At 45.1% G+C, this 15,415-nt stretch overlaps 1 pseudogene; it reads left to right on the top strand.

Moving 5' to 3' along the window:
* Nucleotides 1-1,101: 1,101 nt before the first annotated feature.
* LOC111819535 (midkine pseudogene) lies at nucleotides 1,102-2,188 on the top strand (annotated as a pseudogene).
* The last annotated feature ends 13,227 nt before the right edge of the window (nucleotides 2,189-15,415 follow it).

Here is a 15,415-nt window from a genome sequence, read left to right as displayed (position 1 = left end):
CTTGATTTTATTTATAGTATTAATTTGCTTTGTTGTAACTATTTACCTGTTCTCTGTCTTCCTCACTGGACTCTCAGCTCTGGGAGGGCAGGGTCCCTACACCCCCAACCCAAAGCCTGTCACAGAAGGAGTGCTCAGTAAAGAAATCAGATGGGGACCTGAATACTGTCACCAACAGAAAGAGAACAAGAATAGTGAGAGTTGTGATCTGCAGTTCATCCTGATCACTGGAAAAGTCAGAGGCTAGGGCTCTGGAAAGAAGTTGCAGCCAGGTAAGAAGGGAGCGGGGTCCCTGGGTGGCCCAAGCAGTTTGCGATCTTGGCTGCTAACCTGAAGGTTGGCAGTTCAGACCCACTGAGCAGTACCATGGAAGAAGGCCTGGTGATCTGCTTCCTTAAAGATTTGAAAAAACAAAAAACCAAACCCGTTGCTGTTGAGTTGATTTCCGACTCTAGCAACCCCACGTGATAGAGTAGAACTGCCCCCATAGGGTTTCCAAAGCTGTAATCTTTATGGAAACAGACTGCTACATCTTTCTCTCACTGAGCGGCTGGTGGGTTCAAATCACTGACCTTCCAGTTAGCAGATGAGCACTTAACCACTGCGCTAACAGGAAGTTGAGGGAGGGTACAATGTGGGTTTGGTTGCCTGTCCAGGAGCCGGGCCCTCTCTAGTCTGTGAATAGCCTCTACAAAGGGGAGCCTGCAGCCCTTGAGGTCCTGGGACCAGAACCAGAGATAGACTAACAGGGACAGCAGAGTGCTTGGGCCACAGGAAGCTCCCAACCCCACCAATGAGCTTTTCCTCCACAGTCCTGTCAGCAGCTCTAAAGTGGACTGAGCGGGGATGCCACCTTCTAGCTCAGGGAGGGAAGAAAATTGAGAAATGCCCAGGGGTCCCCACTTTCAGTGTGGGAACCAGCCAAGACGTTCTGGAAATGCAGGGAGACTCCCTGGCTGTGCTAGGAAATAGAATTCAAGCATGTCACCAACAGCCTGGCAGGAGCCAGCTCTAACGTGGGGTTTGGCAAGGGTACTAGAAGTTAAAAGACCAACTGTATGGGCCCAGCAAGGGAAGGAATGAAGCAGCACTGGCAGCAAGATGCAGCAAGGAGCCTTCTTCCTCCTTGCACTCCTTGCCCTATTGGTGCTCACTTCCTTAGTGGCCAAAAGAAAGACAAGGTGAAGAAGGGAACCCCAGGGAGCGAGTGCGTGGAGTGGACCTGGGGACCCTGCACTCTCAACAGCAAGGACTGCGGCCTGGGTTTCCACGAGGGCACCTGTGGGGCCCAGACTCAGCTCAACCGGTGCACAGTGACCTGCAACCGGAAGAAGGAATTTGGAGCCGACTGCAAGTACAGGTTTAAGAGCTGAGGTGTGTGTGATGGGGGCACAGGCACCAAAGCCCACCAAGGAACCCTGAAGAAGGCACGGTATAATGCCCAGTGCCAGGAGACCATCCTTGTGATGAAGCCCTGAACCCCAAGGCCAAAGGCAAGAAAGGGAAAGGAAAGGAGTAGAGCCCAGGCCTGGGTGCCAAGGAGCCCCTGGCTTTACCCTCCCTCCCACAGGCCCAAGATAAAACCCACCAGTGCCTTTTTTCTACTTGTTAACTTTCTCATTCACGCCCTGCCTCTTCCCCTTCACTCCCCCACCTCCACCCCCAAGCACCCTAAGTGGGAAGGGACAAGGGATTCTGGGAGGTTTAGGCCTTCTCCCAAAGGTATTTGATTCTTGGTGGTCCCTCCTTCCCCCCTCTTTGTTTTCCCCACAATGACGTCATTACTGAGAAACAAATAAAATAAACCATCTTTCCCACCCCACCCCCCAAAATAAAAGACCAACTGTGGGACCTCGAGTAAGCTCCTTCTCCACCTAGCTCGCTGTTCTGTAAAATGAAAACAACAACAAAAAAAAAAAAAACAATTGTCATCAAGTCAACTTTCACTCAAAGTGACCCCATGTGTATCAGAGTAGAACTGTGCTCCATAGGGTTTTCAATGGCTGATTTTTTTGGAAGTAGATTACCAAGCCTTTTTTCTGAGGCACCTCTGGGTGGACTAGAACAACCAACCTTTTAAGTTAAAGTTGAGCATGTTAACCACTTGCACCACCAGGGACTCCTCATAAAATACGGGGGTGAGACTTTCGCCAATGGCTTCTTCTGCTCTACACAGTCTGTGCTGTGAGCGCTGGGACAAGTCTGTGCTGTGTGCTCTCTGATCCTCAGTTTCTTAATCTATAGGGAGAGGGGGGAAGTAGGGCAGACAGAAGGAATAAACACTGCTTGGTGTCAATTCTGTCCCACGCATCATGCTTGGCACTGGGGATACAGAGATCAAAGACATATTCTTGTTCTCAAGAAGCCCATCATCCAGTGAGGGGACCAACAAGTAAATAGCTCATCCTAATGCTTACTGAGGAGGCCTGGTGGTGCAGTGGTTAAGAGCTCAGCTGCTAACCAAAAGGTCAGCAGTTTGAATCCACCAGCCACTTCTTGGAAACCCTATGGGGCAGTCCTATTCTGTCCTGTAGGGTTGCTTAAGAGTCAGAATTGACTCGATGGCAACAGATTGTTTGATAATGCTCAGCGAAGAATATGAACATACCCTGGACTTCAGGAAAAAAGAACAAATCAGTCATAGAAGAAATACAACCAGAATGCTCTTTAGAAACAAGGGTGGCAAGACTTAGCTTGCTTACTTTGGACGTGTTATCAGGAAAAGTACGTTGCTAGAAAAGGTCATCATGTTTAGTAAAGTAGAGGGTCAGCAAAAATGAGGGAAACCCTCAATGAGCTGGATTGAAACAATAACTACAACAATGGACTGAAACATACAAAGATCATGGAGATGGCGCAGGACCAGGCAACATTTTCTGTGCTATACATAAGGTCGCCATGAGTCAGAGCCATCTCCAGGGCAACTAACCACAACAATAACAATGCTTAGGTGAGGGGCAATTGGAGGCACTCATGGAAGGCTTCATGAAGGTGACAACCCAACCTCGTATGATGAGCAGGAGTTTCCCAGGTGGAAAAGAGATCAGGACATTCCAGGGGTCGGGAACAGCATGAGCAATGGCAGGGAGGCATGTTTGGTTTGGAGAGTCTCTGGAAGTTAAGATTCATGTCTGTATGTTGGATATTTGTAGCAAGAGGAACAGTCAAATGCCTATGGGGGCCAGGGAAGTGATATACATGAGTAAGGTGGGTGGAGGTATGAGAACAAAGGGAGATGTGGCAACTTCAGTGGAGTAGAGAACTTACACCCTGTCTAAACGGGAGACACTGCCCAATTGCAGCCGAACACAGCCATGTTAGAATGTGGCCCAGTGTTTGATTCTTCAGAAGACAGAAATCTAGATTTTTAGGTGAAATCTTCTGCTTTGTATAATATTGACTCCAATGAGCCAGACAAACAAAAAAGGCTCGATACGACCCTCGGTTCCCCCAGTTTGCAATCTCTGGGCAAGGTGGTCTCTGAGGTCCCACACAGGTCTTCTTTTCTAAGAGACTGTGTAGCACAAAGATTAAGAGCATGGGCTGTAGAGCTAGAAAGGCCTGGGTTCAAATCCTGTCACTGGCTTTACCAGCTAATCCACATCGTCTATGAATGTCACCATCTGGAGTTGTGCAATGCACAGCCTGAGAAGCTGTATGTGGCAGCCTTATATGTGACTATAAGAAAGGGCCTCCCCACTCCCAAGCCCCAGTTTCCTTATCTGTAAATCAAGGATGAAAACCTGCATATCTGTGAGGGTGAAATGAACTTATGGATGTTGCATGCTTAGCACAATCTTGGTCATACAGTAAATATCCAAAATATGATATTTTCTCCTGGTGTCTTTCTGAGGGCTCCAGTTGAATCTTAGGGCCCTCTGGGAAAACGTATTTCTTGTGCTGGGAGAATTTAGGTTGAGGATCAGAAGGGAAGATCCAGCTCTTTGGACCTGGGATGGGCAGAATCAGACAGGGGAACTCAAGTTTTTCCTAAGGGCGCGACATGAGCTGGAAATGTTGTTTGTGGTTAGCTACCATCAAGTTGACCCCCAACTCATGGAGACCCCAAACACAACAGAACTAAACACTATCCAGTCCTGTGTCATCCTCATGATCAGTTGTTGACCAGAACATTGTGATCCATGGGGTTTTCATTGGCTAATTTTCAGAAGTAGATCACCAGGCCTTTCTTCCTAGTCTTAGTCTGCAAGCTCCATTGAAACCTGTTCAGCTTAGTAACAATGTGCAAGCCTTCACTGACAGAGAGGTGGTGGCTGGCACGAGGTACACTGGCTGAGACTCAAACCTGGGTCTCCCACATGAAAGGTGAAAATTCTACCACTGATCCACCAAGACATGAGCCAAATTAAAATGTGGAAAAAGAGATTTCAAGAAACCTGGACACAGGCTCAGATTCTGAGGGAATTTTAAATAATTTGTTAGGAGAATCAGTTTGGAATATTTATGGAAGTCTATTATTTTTTAAAAACCTCTTGTTCACTAAGGAAAAAGAAAGTACCTCCCTAAACTCCTGGGGACCTTGAGGCCAATGAATTTGAATAATAAATGCAAATAGATTCATTGAAGGTTTGTTTAGACAGGATTTAGAACACAGGCCCTGAGAACACCAATCCTCAGTGTCTTTGCATTTCCAGCATACAGGGCATGGTACACAGTAGGTGCTCAATAAAGATATGGGGGGAGTGAATGAAGGATGAATAAATGTCTAAGCTCTCAAGGTGACTAGAATGACAAAATACACAGAAATCTCAGAATTACAAATGCACAGTTTTAAAGGACGTGTGTACGCATTTATTCATTCTTTCATTAACTATTTACTGAGCACCTACTGTGTGCTCAGCCCTATCTGAGGCAGTGGTCATTGCACGTGGCATGTGCATTCAGCTTACCTGTCTTTGTCAACTGTTTGCCCATGTCCTTTCCCTCCTCCAAAACAAGTACCCAGACCTTCCCAAATACACACCCTCTCCCTCATGTCTGTCAGCTTGTTGTACTGTGGTGGCTCGTGTGTTGCTATGATGCTGGAAGCTATGCTACTAGAATTTCTTTCAAATACCAGCCAGGTCACCCATGGTGGATAAGTTTCAGTGGAACTTCCAGACTAAGACAGACTAGGAGGAAAGGTCTGGTGATCTCCTTCCAAAAATTAACCAATGAACACCTTTGTCTTAGTCATCTAGTGCTGCTATAACAGAAATACCACAAGTGGATGGCTTCAACAAGGAGAAATTTATTTCTTCACAGTAAAGTAGGCTAAAAGTCCAAATTCAGGGCATCAGCTCCAGGGAAAGGATTTCTCTCTCTTTCGACCTTCTCATTGATGTTCCCCTAGACTCGGAGCTTCTCTGCACAGGGACCCTGGGTCCAAAAGATGCGCTGTGCTCCTGGCACTGCTTTCTTGGTGGTATGAGGTCCCCCTGTCTCTCTGCTCACTTTTGTTTTTTATATCTCAAGAGATTCCCTCAGGACACAATCCAGTCTTGTAGACTGAGTCCTGCCTCATTAACACAACTGCCACCCATCCTCCGTCGTTAACATCATAGAGGCAGGATTTACAATATATAGGAAAATCACACAATACCAGGAATCATGGCCCAGCCAAATTGACACACACATTTTTAGGGGGTGTCATGGTTTGAATTATGTCCCCAAAAAAAATGTGTATCAATTTGGCTAGGCCATGATTCCTGGTACTGTGTGATTTTCCTGTATGTTGTAAACCTGCCTCTATGATGTTGAGGATTTTGTGTCAATGTTCATGAGAGATATCAGTCTGTAATTTTCTATTTTTGTGGTGTCTTTACCTGGTTTTGGTGTCAGGGTTATGATGGCTTCATAGAATGAGTTTGGGAGTATTCCATCCGTTTCCATGCTCTGAAATACCTTTATTAGAAGTGGTGTTATCTCTTCTCTGAAAGTTTGGTAGAATTGTTCAGTGAAGCCATCCCGGCCAGGGCTTTTTTTTGTTGGCAGTTTTTTAATAACCTTTTCAATCTCTTCTTTTGTTATGGGTTTATTTAGCCTCTGTTTGTGTTAATTTAGGTAGGTAGTGAGTTTCTAGAAATTTGTCCATTTCCTCTAGGTTTTCAAATTTGTCAGAGTACAATTTTTCATGCCTCTATGATGTTAATGAGGGAGGATGGGTGGCAGTTGTGTTAGTAAGGCAGGACCTGAACTACAAGACTGGACTGTATCCTGAGGCAATGTCTTGAGATATAAAGGACAGAAGTGAGCAGTGAGATGGGGGGACCTCATACCATCAAGAAAGCAGCGCCGGGAGCAGAGCGCGTCCTTTGGATCGGGGTCCCTGCGCAGAGAAGCTCCTAGTCTGGGGGAACACTGACGAGAAGGCTGAGAGAAAGAAAGCCTTCCCCTGGAGCTGACACCTTGAATTTAGACTTTTAGCCTACTTTACTGTAAGGAAATAAACTTCTCTTTGTTAAAAGCCATCCACTTGTGGTATTTCTGTTATGCAGCACTAGATGACTGAGACAGGGGGACATCATACAATCCATGACAACCTTATAGATCACAACAGAATATTGTCTGATATAGTGCCGGAAGATGAGCCCCTTAGATTGGAAGGCGCTCAAAATACACAGTGGTCACAACAAAGGACGCAGGTGTAACACTCATGAAGACGGCACAGGAGCAGGCAGTGTTTCCTTCTGTTGTACATGGGGTCGCCACAAGTTGGAGCCGACTCGGTGGCAACTAACAACCACAAAAACCCTCATAAAATGCCCTTGATTTCAACACTTCAACCACTTCTATTCAAACGAAGAAACCAACCCGCCCTTCATTTCCTCTTGACCCTTGCTTTCCTGGGTTGCATCAGTTGTGGTCAAATATGAGCCTTAACTTTCCTGACAGTTATACGTGTATTAATTTTGTCTCACCTGCTAGATTTAAGTTCCTGGAGGGCTAGAACCACCTCTTAACTCTTTCCTGGACCCAATCCCAGAGACTCCGATTGCATTGTCTGCTATGAGGCCCAGGCATGGCTATTATGTAAAACATCCCAGGTGGAGCCTAATGTGCAGGCAGGATTGAGAATCCCTGGACTGGAGTCCTAGGATCAGAGGGCTGATCTGTATCTAATAATAAATAACAGTAGCAATAGCTAACACTTACATAGTGTTTGCAATGTGTCAAGAACTGTTCTGAGTGCTCTTGTTTACTCTTTTAGGCCTCACAATAGTCCTATTAAGTAACTACTGTTATTCTCCCCATTTACAGGTGAGGACAGTGAGGTGAGGAACTGTTCCAGGTGAGGCACCTGTTAAGTGATGGAGCGAGGGTTCACACCCAGGGAGTCAGCTTGCCCCTCTTGCTCTGGGATACAGGATGACTTCACCGCTGAGGGCAAGTCCCACGGTTCACACGGACACATGGCTGCTGAAATGCTGATTTAAACCCACACATGGGATGACTGACATCAGCTGTTAGAAGTCTATTGGAAGTCTATTACCTTTGTAAAACCTCCTATTCATTAAGGAAAAGGGAGAAAAAATCAGTTGCTGTCAAATCAATTCTGACTCATGGGGACCTTATGTGTGTCGGAGTAGAAATATGCTCCACAAGGTTTTCAATGGCAGATTTTTCAGAAGTAGATCACCAACCCTTTCTTCTAAGGTGCCTCTGAGTGGACTCAAACCTCCAACTTTTCAGTTAGCAGTCGAACACGCTAACTGCTGGAACCACCCAGGGACTCCAAGGAAAAAGCAAGCACCTCCCTAAATGCCTGGGGATCTTGAGGGCAGGCAACCTGATTATTCTTTTCGTCTGCTGTTGGCTTGACTCTTTCTCCACTGGCTCACCCTGAGCAAAGTTCCTGAGGACGATCCTCCTCTTCTAGGGGTCCTGCCTGAGTATTTGGACCGAAGCCAACCTTAGCCCATTTCATAACGCAGAGCCACATGGGAAGCCAGTTACCCTCTGTGGCTTCCCTGGAGATGGGCCCACTGGCAACCCCTCATGGGGTTACCCCATGCATCTCAGTAGCCAGGTGGCCAGGGGCAAATGTTTACCCTCTCTGAACCTCAGTTTCCCTGTGAGTAAAATAGGGATGCTGATAACAGCACCCACCTCAGAGGACTGTGGTGGGGAGTAAATAAGTTAATACAAGCATAGTGTTAAGAACAGAGGCTCAGCATTATTTTGAGAAGAGACAGCATTATTTTCCCGGAAGCCGATGTGTGGCTTCCTGCTGCGGTAGGTAGCTTCTATCTGTTCCCCTAGATCGTCTCTCCACCCCACAGGCCCACTATATTCAAGAGCTCATAGCCCTCTGGCTTCCTGTTGTGTTGGGTCAGTGGGGAGTGCTGCCAGGGGGTCAGGGGAGAGTGAGGTTGGGGTCTGTTTCCTCTGCTTCTCTCCTGTGTGGTCACTGGGGATTGGTTGTCTCCCGTTAAAGTCAAAGTCGAAGGTCGTAGCTCCTGCAGACGGTTCTTTCCACCTAGCCCTCTCTGTGTCCAGGTTCTGGAACCTGTTCCCTCTCTTCACCCTTTCAGCCCTCAGGGTAAAGGAACCCAACTGTGGCTAGCTGAGGGCGTGGCCCTGTCTTTGCTGGCTCCCCTTCACCATGTAAAAACCCTCTATCACACTCTCCTGGAAACACCCAAAATCAGCAAATGAAGAAAACCGAAGACACAAGGGAAAGATTAGTCCAAAGGACTAATGGACCACAACTACCACAGCTTCCACCAGACTGAGTCCAGCACAACTAGACTGTGCCCGGCTACCACCACTGACTGCTCTGACAGAGATCACAATAGAGGGTCCTTGACAGAGCCAGAGAAAAATGTAGAACAAAATTCTAATTCACAAAAAAAGACTAGACTTACTGGCCTGACACAGACTGGAGAAACTCAGAGAGTATGGCCCCCAGACACTCATAGCTCAGTACTGAAGTCACTCCTGAGGTTCACACTTCAGTCAAAGATTAGACAGGCCCATAAAACACAATGAGACTAAATGGGCACACCACCCCAGGGGCAAGGATGAGAAGACAGGAAGGGACAGGAAAGCTGGTAATGGGCAACCCTAGGTTGGGAAAGGGAGAGTGTTGACATGTCATGGGGCTGGCAACCAATGTCACAAAACAAAATGTGTATTAATTGTTTAACAAGAAACTAGTTTGCTTTGTAAACCTTCACCTAAACTACAAAAAAAAAAAAAAAAAAAAAACCCACCAATATCAGTGTGCCATCTGTTTCCTGCTAGGACCCTTTCCCATCCTCATGCTCTGTAGGGGCTGTGCCAGGAAACTCTTTTGGTGGCCAACTGTAAGACAATAAGTTCATGAATATGCAGTGTTAAGTGTTATACCAGTTAAACAGCGCAATTGTGTTATAAGAAGAACTGGATGCTGAGTGTCAGAGAAGCGTGTTTTCATTCTTCCAGCCCTACATAATCCCCTGGTGTTGGGAGGATGGTGCTGAGCAGCCAGAGTTGACCAGAGGGCGGGCAGAGGGCCTGAGGCAGGGAGCCAGGCTGGGCCCTTTCCCCCTCCCACACATTGCATGGACCCTGGGACCAGACCAGGCCCCAGCACCCACACCCTCAGTCAGCCTCTCCTGGGATTGGGAGGCAGCCAGCCACTTCCTGGTGGGCTAGGCCTCTGCAGCCTCCAAAACATATTCCAGGCAGCTGCTGCTCAGACATCAGTCCAGCTGCTCTGCCTGGAGGCTCAAGGGCCCCACAGAGGGACCAAAGCAGAGGTATGGATGGGGTGCTTAGAACTTTCTCAACTGGCAGTGAGAGTGAGCAGAGCGGGGCTGAAGGTGGTGGAAAGGGTGTGGATTTCCCTCCTAAATCCCCATCACATATGACACTTCTCTCCCCTCCCTCCCATCACCTGGTCGCTCTCACTCTCCCCAGCAGAAGTACCCCCACTCATCCCTCCTGAGATGTCTTCCGTCCAGTCTCCATGTGGTCTTATTGTCGTTGTCATGGTAGAGTCAGTTCCAACTCGTGGCAACCCCATGTGTGCAGAGTAGAGCTGTTCTCCGTAGAGTTTTTAAGGCTGTGACCTTTCAGAAGCAGATCACCAAGCCTGTCATCCAAGGCTCCTCCAAGTGGGTTAGAACCGCCAACTTTTCAGCTAGTAGCTGAACGCCTAGGCAGACCCATTTCACTCTCTTCCAGCATCTCCACACCCAACATTAACATCACCTTCAAGAATCAAAAAAGTTATTAGATAGAGCATGAAATCTGTGCTCAGCTAACAATGAGGTCCCCTAGCTACCACAGGGGCAGAGAGGTGTCAGAAATATTTTTTCTATATAGTAATAAGAAAACTCTCAGCACTTTGTGCACTGCTTAGAGTTATCAAATATTTATATTAGGAATATTACTAAGTAATCAAATAGCAGGCAGTTATTGCATATTTACACAGTACTGGGCACCACCCTAAAAGCTTTATCTTCTCACTTAATGTTCATAACATCTTCCTTACTTAATCTTCTAACTTAACATTCACAACAAGGCTGTGGAGCAGATGTTTCTTCCTCCCAGTCACAGACGAGGACACTGAGACTCGAGGTGGGTGGGTGGTTCTCAAGATCACACCCATGTTAAGTGGATTTGAACCCAGATCGGCTGGACTCCAAAGCTAGTGCTCTTAACCCCTCATGCCAGCAGGTGGAAGTCCAATCCAAGATCCGAAGTGCTCAGTCACTGTAATAGAGAAGCATTGCTTTTAAAAAGAGCAAGAAAAACAGCAAAAGACTCAGGAATAAACTTACAGGCCAACAGTCAAGGCCAATAGCAAAGAAACTTTGCAAAGCCCTTAGAAGAAGAATGGTTGAATAAAAACAGCATAGAGCATGTTCCTGGGATTGTAGTCAATTCTCCGCAAATTACCCCATTGATTTGTTGTGAAGGCAATAAAAATCCCATTAGTACTTGGAAGAAGAGCTTGACAAATTAATTAAAATTAATTTGGAAGAAAAATATTCAAGTGTAACCAAGAAAATGTTTGAGAAAGAATAAGGAAGGGAACTCACAGCATTCATTCATTCTTTCTGTGGCTATTTATTGAGCACCTATTATGTGTCACCTAGTAAGGATACAGACACCATCCTTGTACTCAAGGAGCTTACAGTCTAGTGGATACTAAAATGTGCTATAAAACTGTTGTTGTTGTTGTTAGCAGCCATTGACTACGACTCATGGTGACCTCATGCACAGTGGAACACTGCCCAGTTCTGCACCATCCCCATGATCGGTTGCAAACAAGACCACTGTGATCCATAAGGTTTCCACTGGCTGATTTTTCAGATGTAGATTGCCAAACCTTTCTTCCTAGCCCATCTTAGTCTGGAAGTTCTGCTGAAACCTGTTCAGCATCATAGCAACACACAAGCCTCCACTGACAGAGGGGTGGTGGCTGCACTTGAAGTACATTGGCCAGGAATCAAACACTGGTCTTCCACATGGAAGGCAAGAATTCTACCACTGAACCACCACTGCCCCCACTATAAAACTAGGGGGTATAAATGGTGTGGTTCTGGGGCAGAAGCAGACAGAGGGAAATAGTGAGAGCCCAGGTGTAAACTCTTGAAATGAAGGAGTGGGAATTTAGGAAATAATAACCATGTGGGTTGTACTGAGAGTTTCATATGTGTCACATCATTTCATCCCACTGCATCATTCATCTGTGAATCAGGAACCCTGATGATGCCCATTGTATAAGCAAGGAAATGTAAGCCCAGAGATGTTAAGTAATTGCTTGAGGTCACACACCCAGTGGCATAGCAAGGCCCAGAATCCAAGTATGTCCACCTCGAACGTCCCTCCTTGTCACCACTACAGATAGCCATATAGTAGGACATACAGGCACCTCAGGTTGGGGTCGGGGCAGGGGGCAGGGGCAAAATGGTGAAATCAATCTATTGTGTTAGGATCATAAACTTAAGAAATAATTAACTTGGTTTTAAAATCAAATTTGAAATGGATTAGACATTTAAATGTTAAACAAAAACCATAAAAGTAAAAGAGAAAACAAGGACTTAAACAGATACTTGTATATCAATGTTCACTGCAGCCTTGTTCACAATAGCCAAAAATTGAAACAACCCAAGTGTCCAGTAGATGAATGGGTGAACAAACGTGTGTAAACATCCATGTGTTATCGAATTAGTTCCTACTCGTCTGACCACATGTGTGTCAGAGTTGAACTCTGCTCCACAGGGTTTTCAATAGATGATTTTTCAGAAGCAGATTGCTAGGGCTTTCTTCCCAGTCACCTCTGGGTACACTCGAAACTTTAACATTTAGGTTAGCAGCTGAGCACACTATTTGCACCACCCAGCGACTTCAAGGAAAAGAAGAGCATCCTAATAAAAAAATGGGCAAAGGACTGGAACCGGCAATCCTGGAAGGAGAACTCAAAGAGGGCATAGGCAGTCTGCCTGCCCCACCTGCTACCTCTCCTGAAGAACCTGCTTTCCCTCAGGCCTATGGAAGGGGCAGCTGTAGGCACACATATGCTGGCCTAGGATTCATCTAATCCTCTCTCTTGAAGACCTGAGTAAACAGATGAGTCACAGAGCTTGTGGTCAGCTGGTGGGGAGTGGAGCTGAAAGGTCATTTTCAGAGTCAGTGCCATCAAGCCAAAGCCTCAAGCCAGGCATAATTATGACAGATACTGTGAAATGACAAATTGGGAACAACTAAGTGTTCCAAAGAAAGATGATCCAACAGAATGTGGAAATTATCTAACAACAACATTAATATCACACGCAAGTAAAATTTTACTGAAGATCATTCAAAAGTGATTGCAGCAGTACCACAGGGAACTACAAGAAATTCAAGCCAGATTCAGAAGAGGACGTTGAATGAGGGGTATCATTGCTGATGTCAAATGGGTCCTGGCTGAATGCAGAGAATACCAGAAAGATGTTTACCTGTGTTTTATTGACTATGCAAAGACATTCGACCGTGTGGATCATAACAAATTATGTATCAACATTGCGAAGAATGGGAATTCCAGAACACTTAATTGTGCTCATGAGGAACCTGTACATAGACCAAGAGGTAGTCATTCGGACAGACCAAGGGGGTACTGCGTGGTTTAAAGTCAAGAAAGGTGTGTGTCAGGGGTGTATCCTTTCACCATACTTATTCAATCTCTATACTGAGCAAATAATCTGAGAAGCTGGACACTATGAAGAAGAACTGGGCATCAGAATTGGTGGAAGATTCATTAACAACCTGCGTTATGCAGATGACACAACTTTGCTCACTGAAAGTGAAGAGGACTTGAAGCACTTACTGATGAGGCTCAAGGACTACAGCCTTCAGTATGGATTACACCTCAACATAAAGAAAACAAAAATCCTCACAAATGGACCAATGGATGACATCATGATAAATGGAGAAAAGAATGAAGTTGTCAAGGATTTTGTTTTGTTTGGATCCATAATCAATGCCCATGGAAGGAGCAGTCAAGAAATCAAATGACATAATGCACTGGGAAAATCTGCTGTAAAAGACCTCTTTCAAAAGTGTTAAAAAGCAAAGATGTCACTCTGGGGACTAAGGTGTGCCTGACCCAAGCCATGGTGTTTTCAATCGCCTCATTTGCATGCAAAAGCTGCACTATGAATAAGGAAGACCGAAGAATTGATGCCTTTGATTTATGGTGTTGGTGAAGAATATTGAATATACCATGGACTGCTAAAAGAATGAACAAATCTGTCTTGAAAGAAGTACAGCCAGAACGCTCCTTAGAAGCAAGGATGATGAGACTTCGTCTCACATTCTTTGGACATGTTATCAGGAAGGATCAGTCTGGAGAAGGACATTATGCTTGGTAAAGTAGAGGGTCAGTGAAAAAGAGGAAGACCCTCAACAAGATGGGTCAACACAGTGGCTACAACAATGGGCTCAAGCATAACAACAATTGTGAGGATGGCGCAGGACAGGGCAGTGTTTCATTCTGTTGTACATAGGGCTGCTATGAGTCAGAACTGACTCAATGGCACCTAACAACAACAAGTATCCATCAATAGAGACTGGCTAAAATAAATTGTAGCACATCATATAAAGGAACGTCACTCAGCAATTAAAAAGAATGATGTACATCTTTATATATATATATATATATATATATATAACAGCAAAGAATCAACAGTGTGATATAATTTTTCATTTTTGAAAAAAATATATTTCTTAAAATTTATACTTGTATATGTGTGTGTGTGTTTAAGATTCAAATTGCCTGGATTTGAAACCTGGCTATAGCATTATTAACCAAACTGGGCAAATTACTTAACCTTTGTATGCCTCAGTCTCCTCATCTATAAAATGAGGAATAATTCTATCTTCTTTAAATGGTTGTTTTAAGGAGTATTAAAACATGTAACCACCACCTGTCTGTCAGTTTGTCATACTGTGGTGACTTATGCGTTGCTATGATGCTGGAAGCTATGCCACAAGTATTTCAAACACTAGCAGTTCACCTGTGGTGGACAGGTTTCAGTGGCGCTTCCAGACTAAGACAGACTAGAAAGAAAGGTCTGGCGATCTACTACTAAAAATTAGCCAATGAAAACCTTGGATTATAACAGAACATTGTCCAATTCACTTGCTTTGGACACATCATCTGGAGGGGTCAGTCTCTGGAGGAAGACATCGTGTCTGGTGAAGAAAAGGGCCATCGAGGGCAAGGGAGACACTCAGCGGGATAGATTGGCTGCAACAATGAACTTGAACTTACTAGCAATTGTGAAGATGACTCGAGCAGGCAACGTTTCATTGTATTGTACATAAGGTCATGAGTCAGAATCGACTAGATGGCCGCCAACAGTAAAACATGTAATATCTTAGAACAATGCTAGGAACATACTGAGTGGTCAGTAACTAATGGCTATTGTCATTATCATCAGCAGCAGCAGCAGTAGCATTCACAGGGCAGAAAAACCTAGAAGGATACACATCAAGTTGTTAATTGCTGATATCTCTGAGAGAAGGGATTGGGGTGGGATTACACTTTTGCATTTGACTTCATACACATCTACATTAATTAAATTTTTCATAATGGATATGCTTTACTTTGGAAATGAAAAGAAAACTATGAGGAAACTTACTCCTCTAAGCAACTGGAGGAGCTGTTCAGTAAGGAAAGAGAAGGTGGAGCCGATGGGCTGAGTGCACAGAAACAAGGCCTCCTGGGTCCCTGGAGAGGGAGCTATGAAGGGAGCGGCTGTGCCATTGGAGACAGATAAGGCAGGGTGATGATTTCCTTATGGAATTGCTCTGTGTTCTTTCAAAAAACACCCTCTTCCATTTTCTTTTCTTAAACTTAAGCTAGTTCAAATGGATTTTTGTTCCTGGTAATCAAAAAGCCCTAACCAAAACAACTAGCTGATAATATATGTTACGGATT

Source organism: Trichechus manatus, unplaced genomic scaffold (genome assembly GCF_000243295.1).
Source record: "Trichechus manatus latirostris isolate Lorelei unplaced genomic scaffold, TriManLat1.0 scaffold00011, whole genome shotgun sequence".
In the NCBI taxonomy this organism is placed as follows: Eukaryota; Metazoa; Chordata; class Mammalia; order Sirenia; family Trichechidae; genus Trichechus; species Trichechus manatus.
Note: the sequence above shows the minus strand (reverse complement) of the source record. Positions and strands in the feature narration are given on the sequence as shown.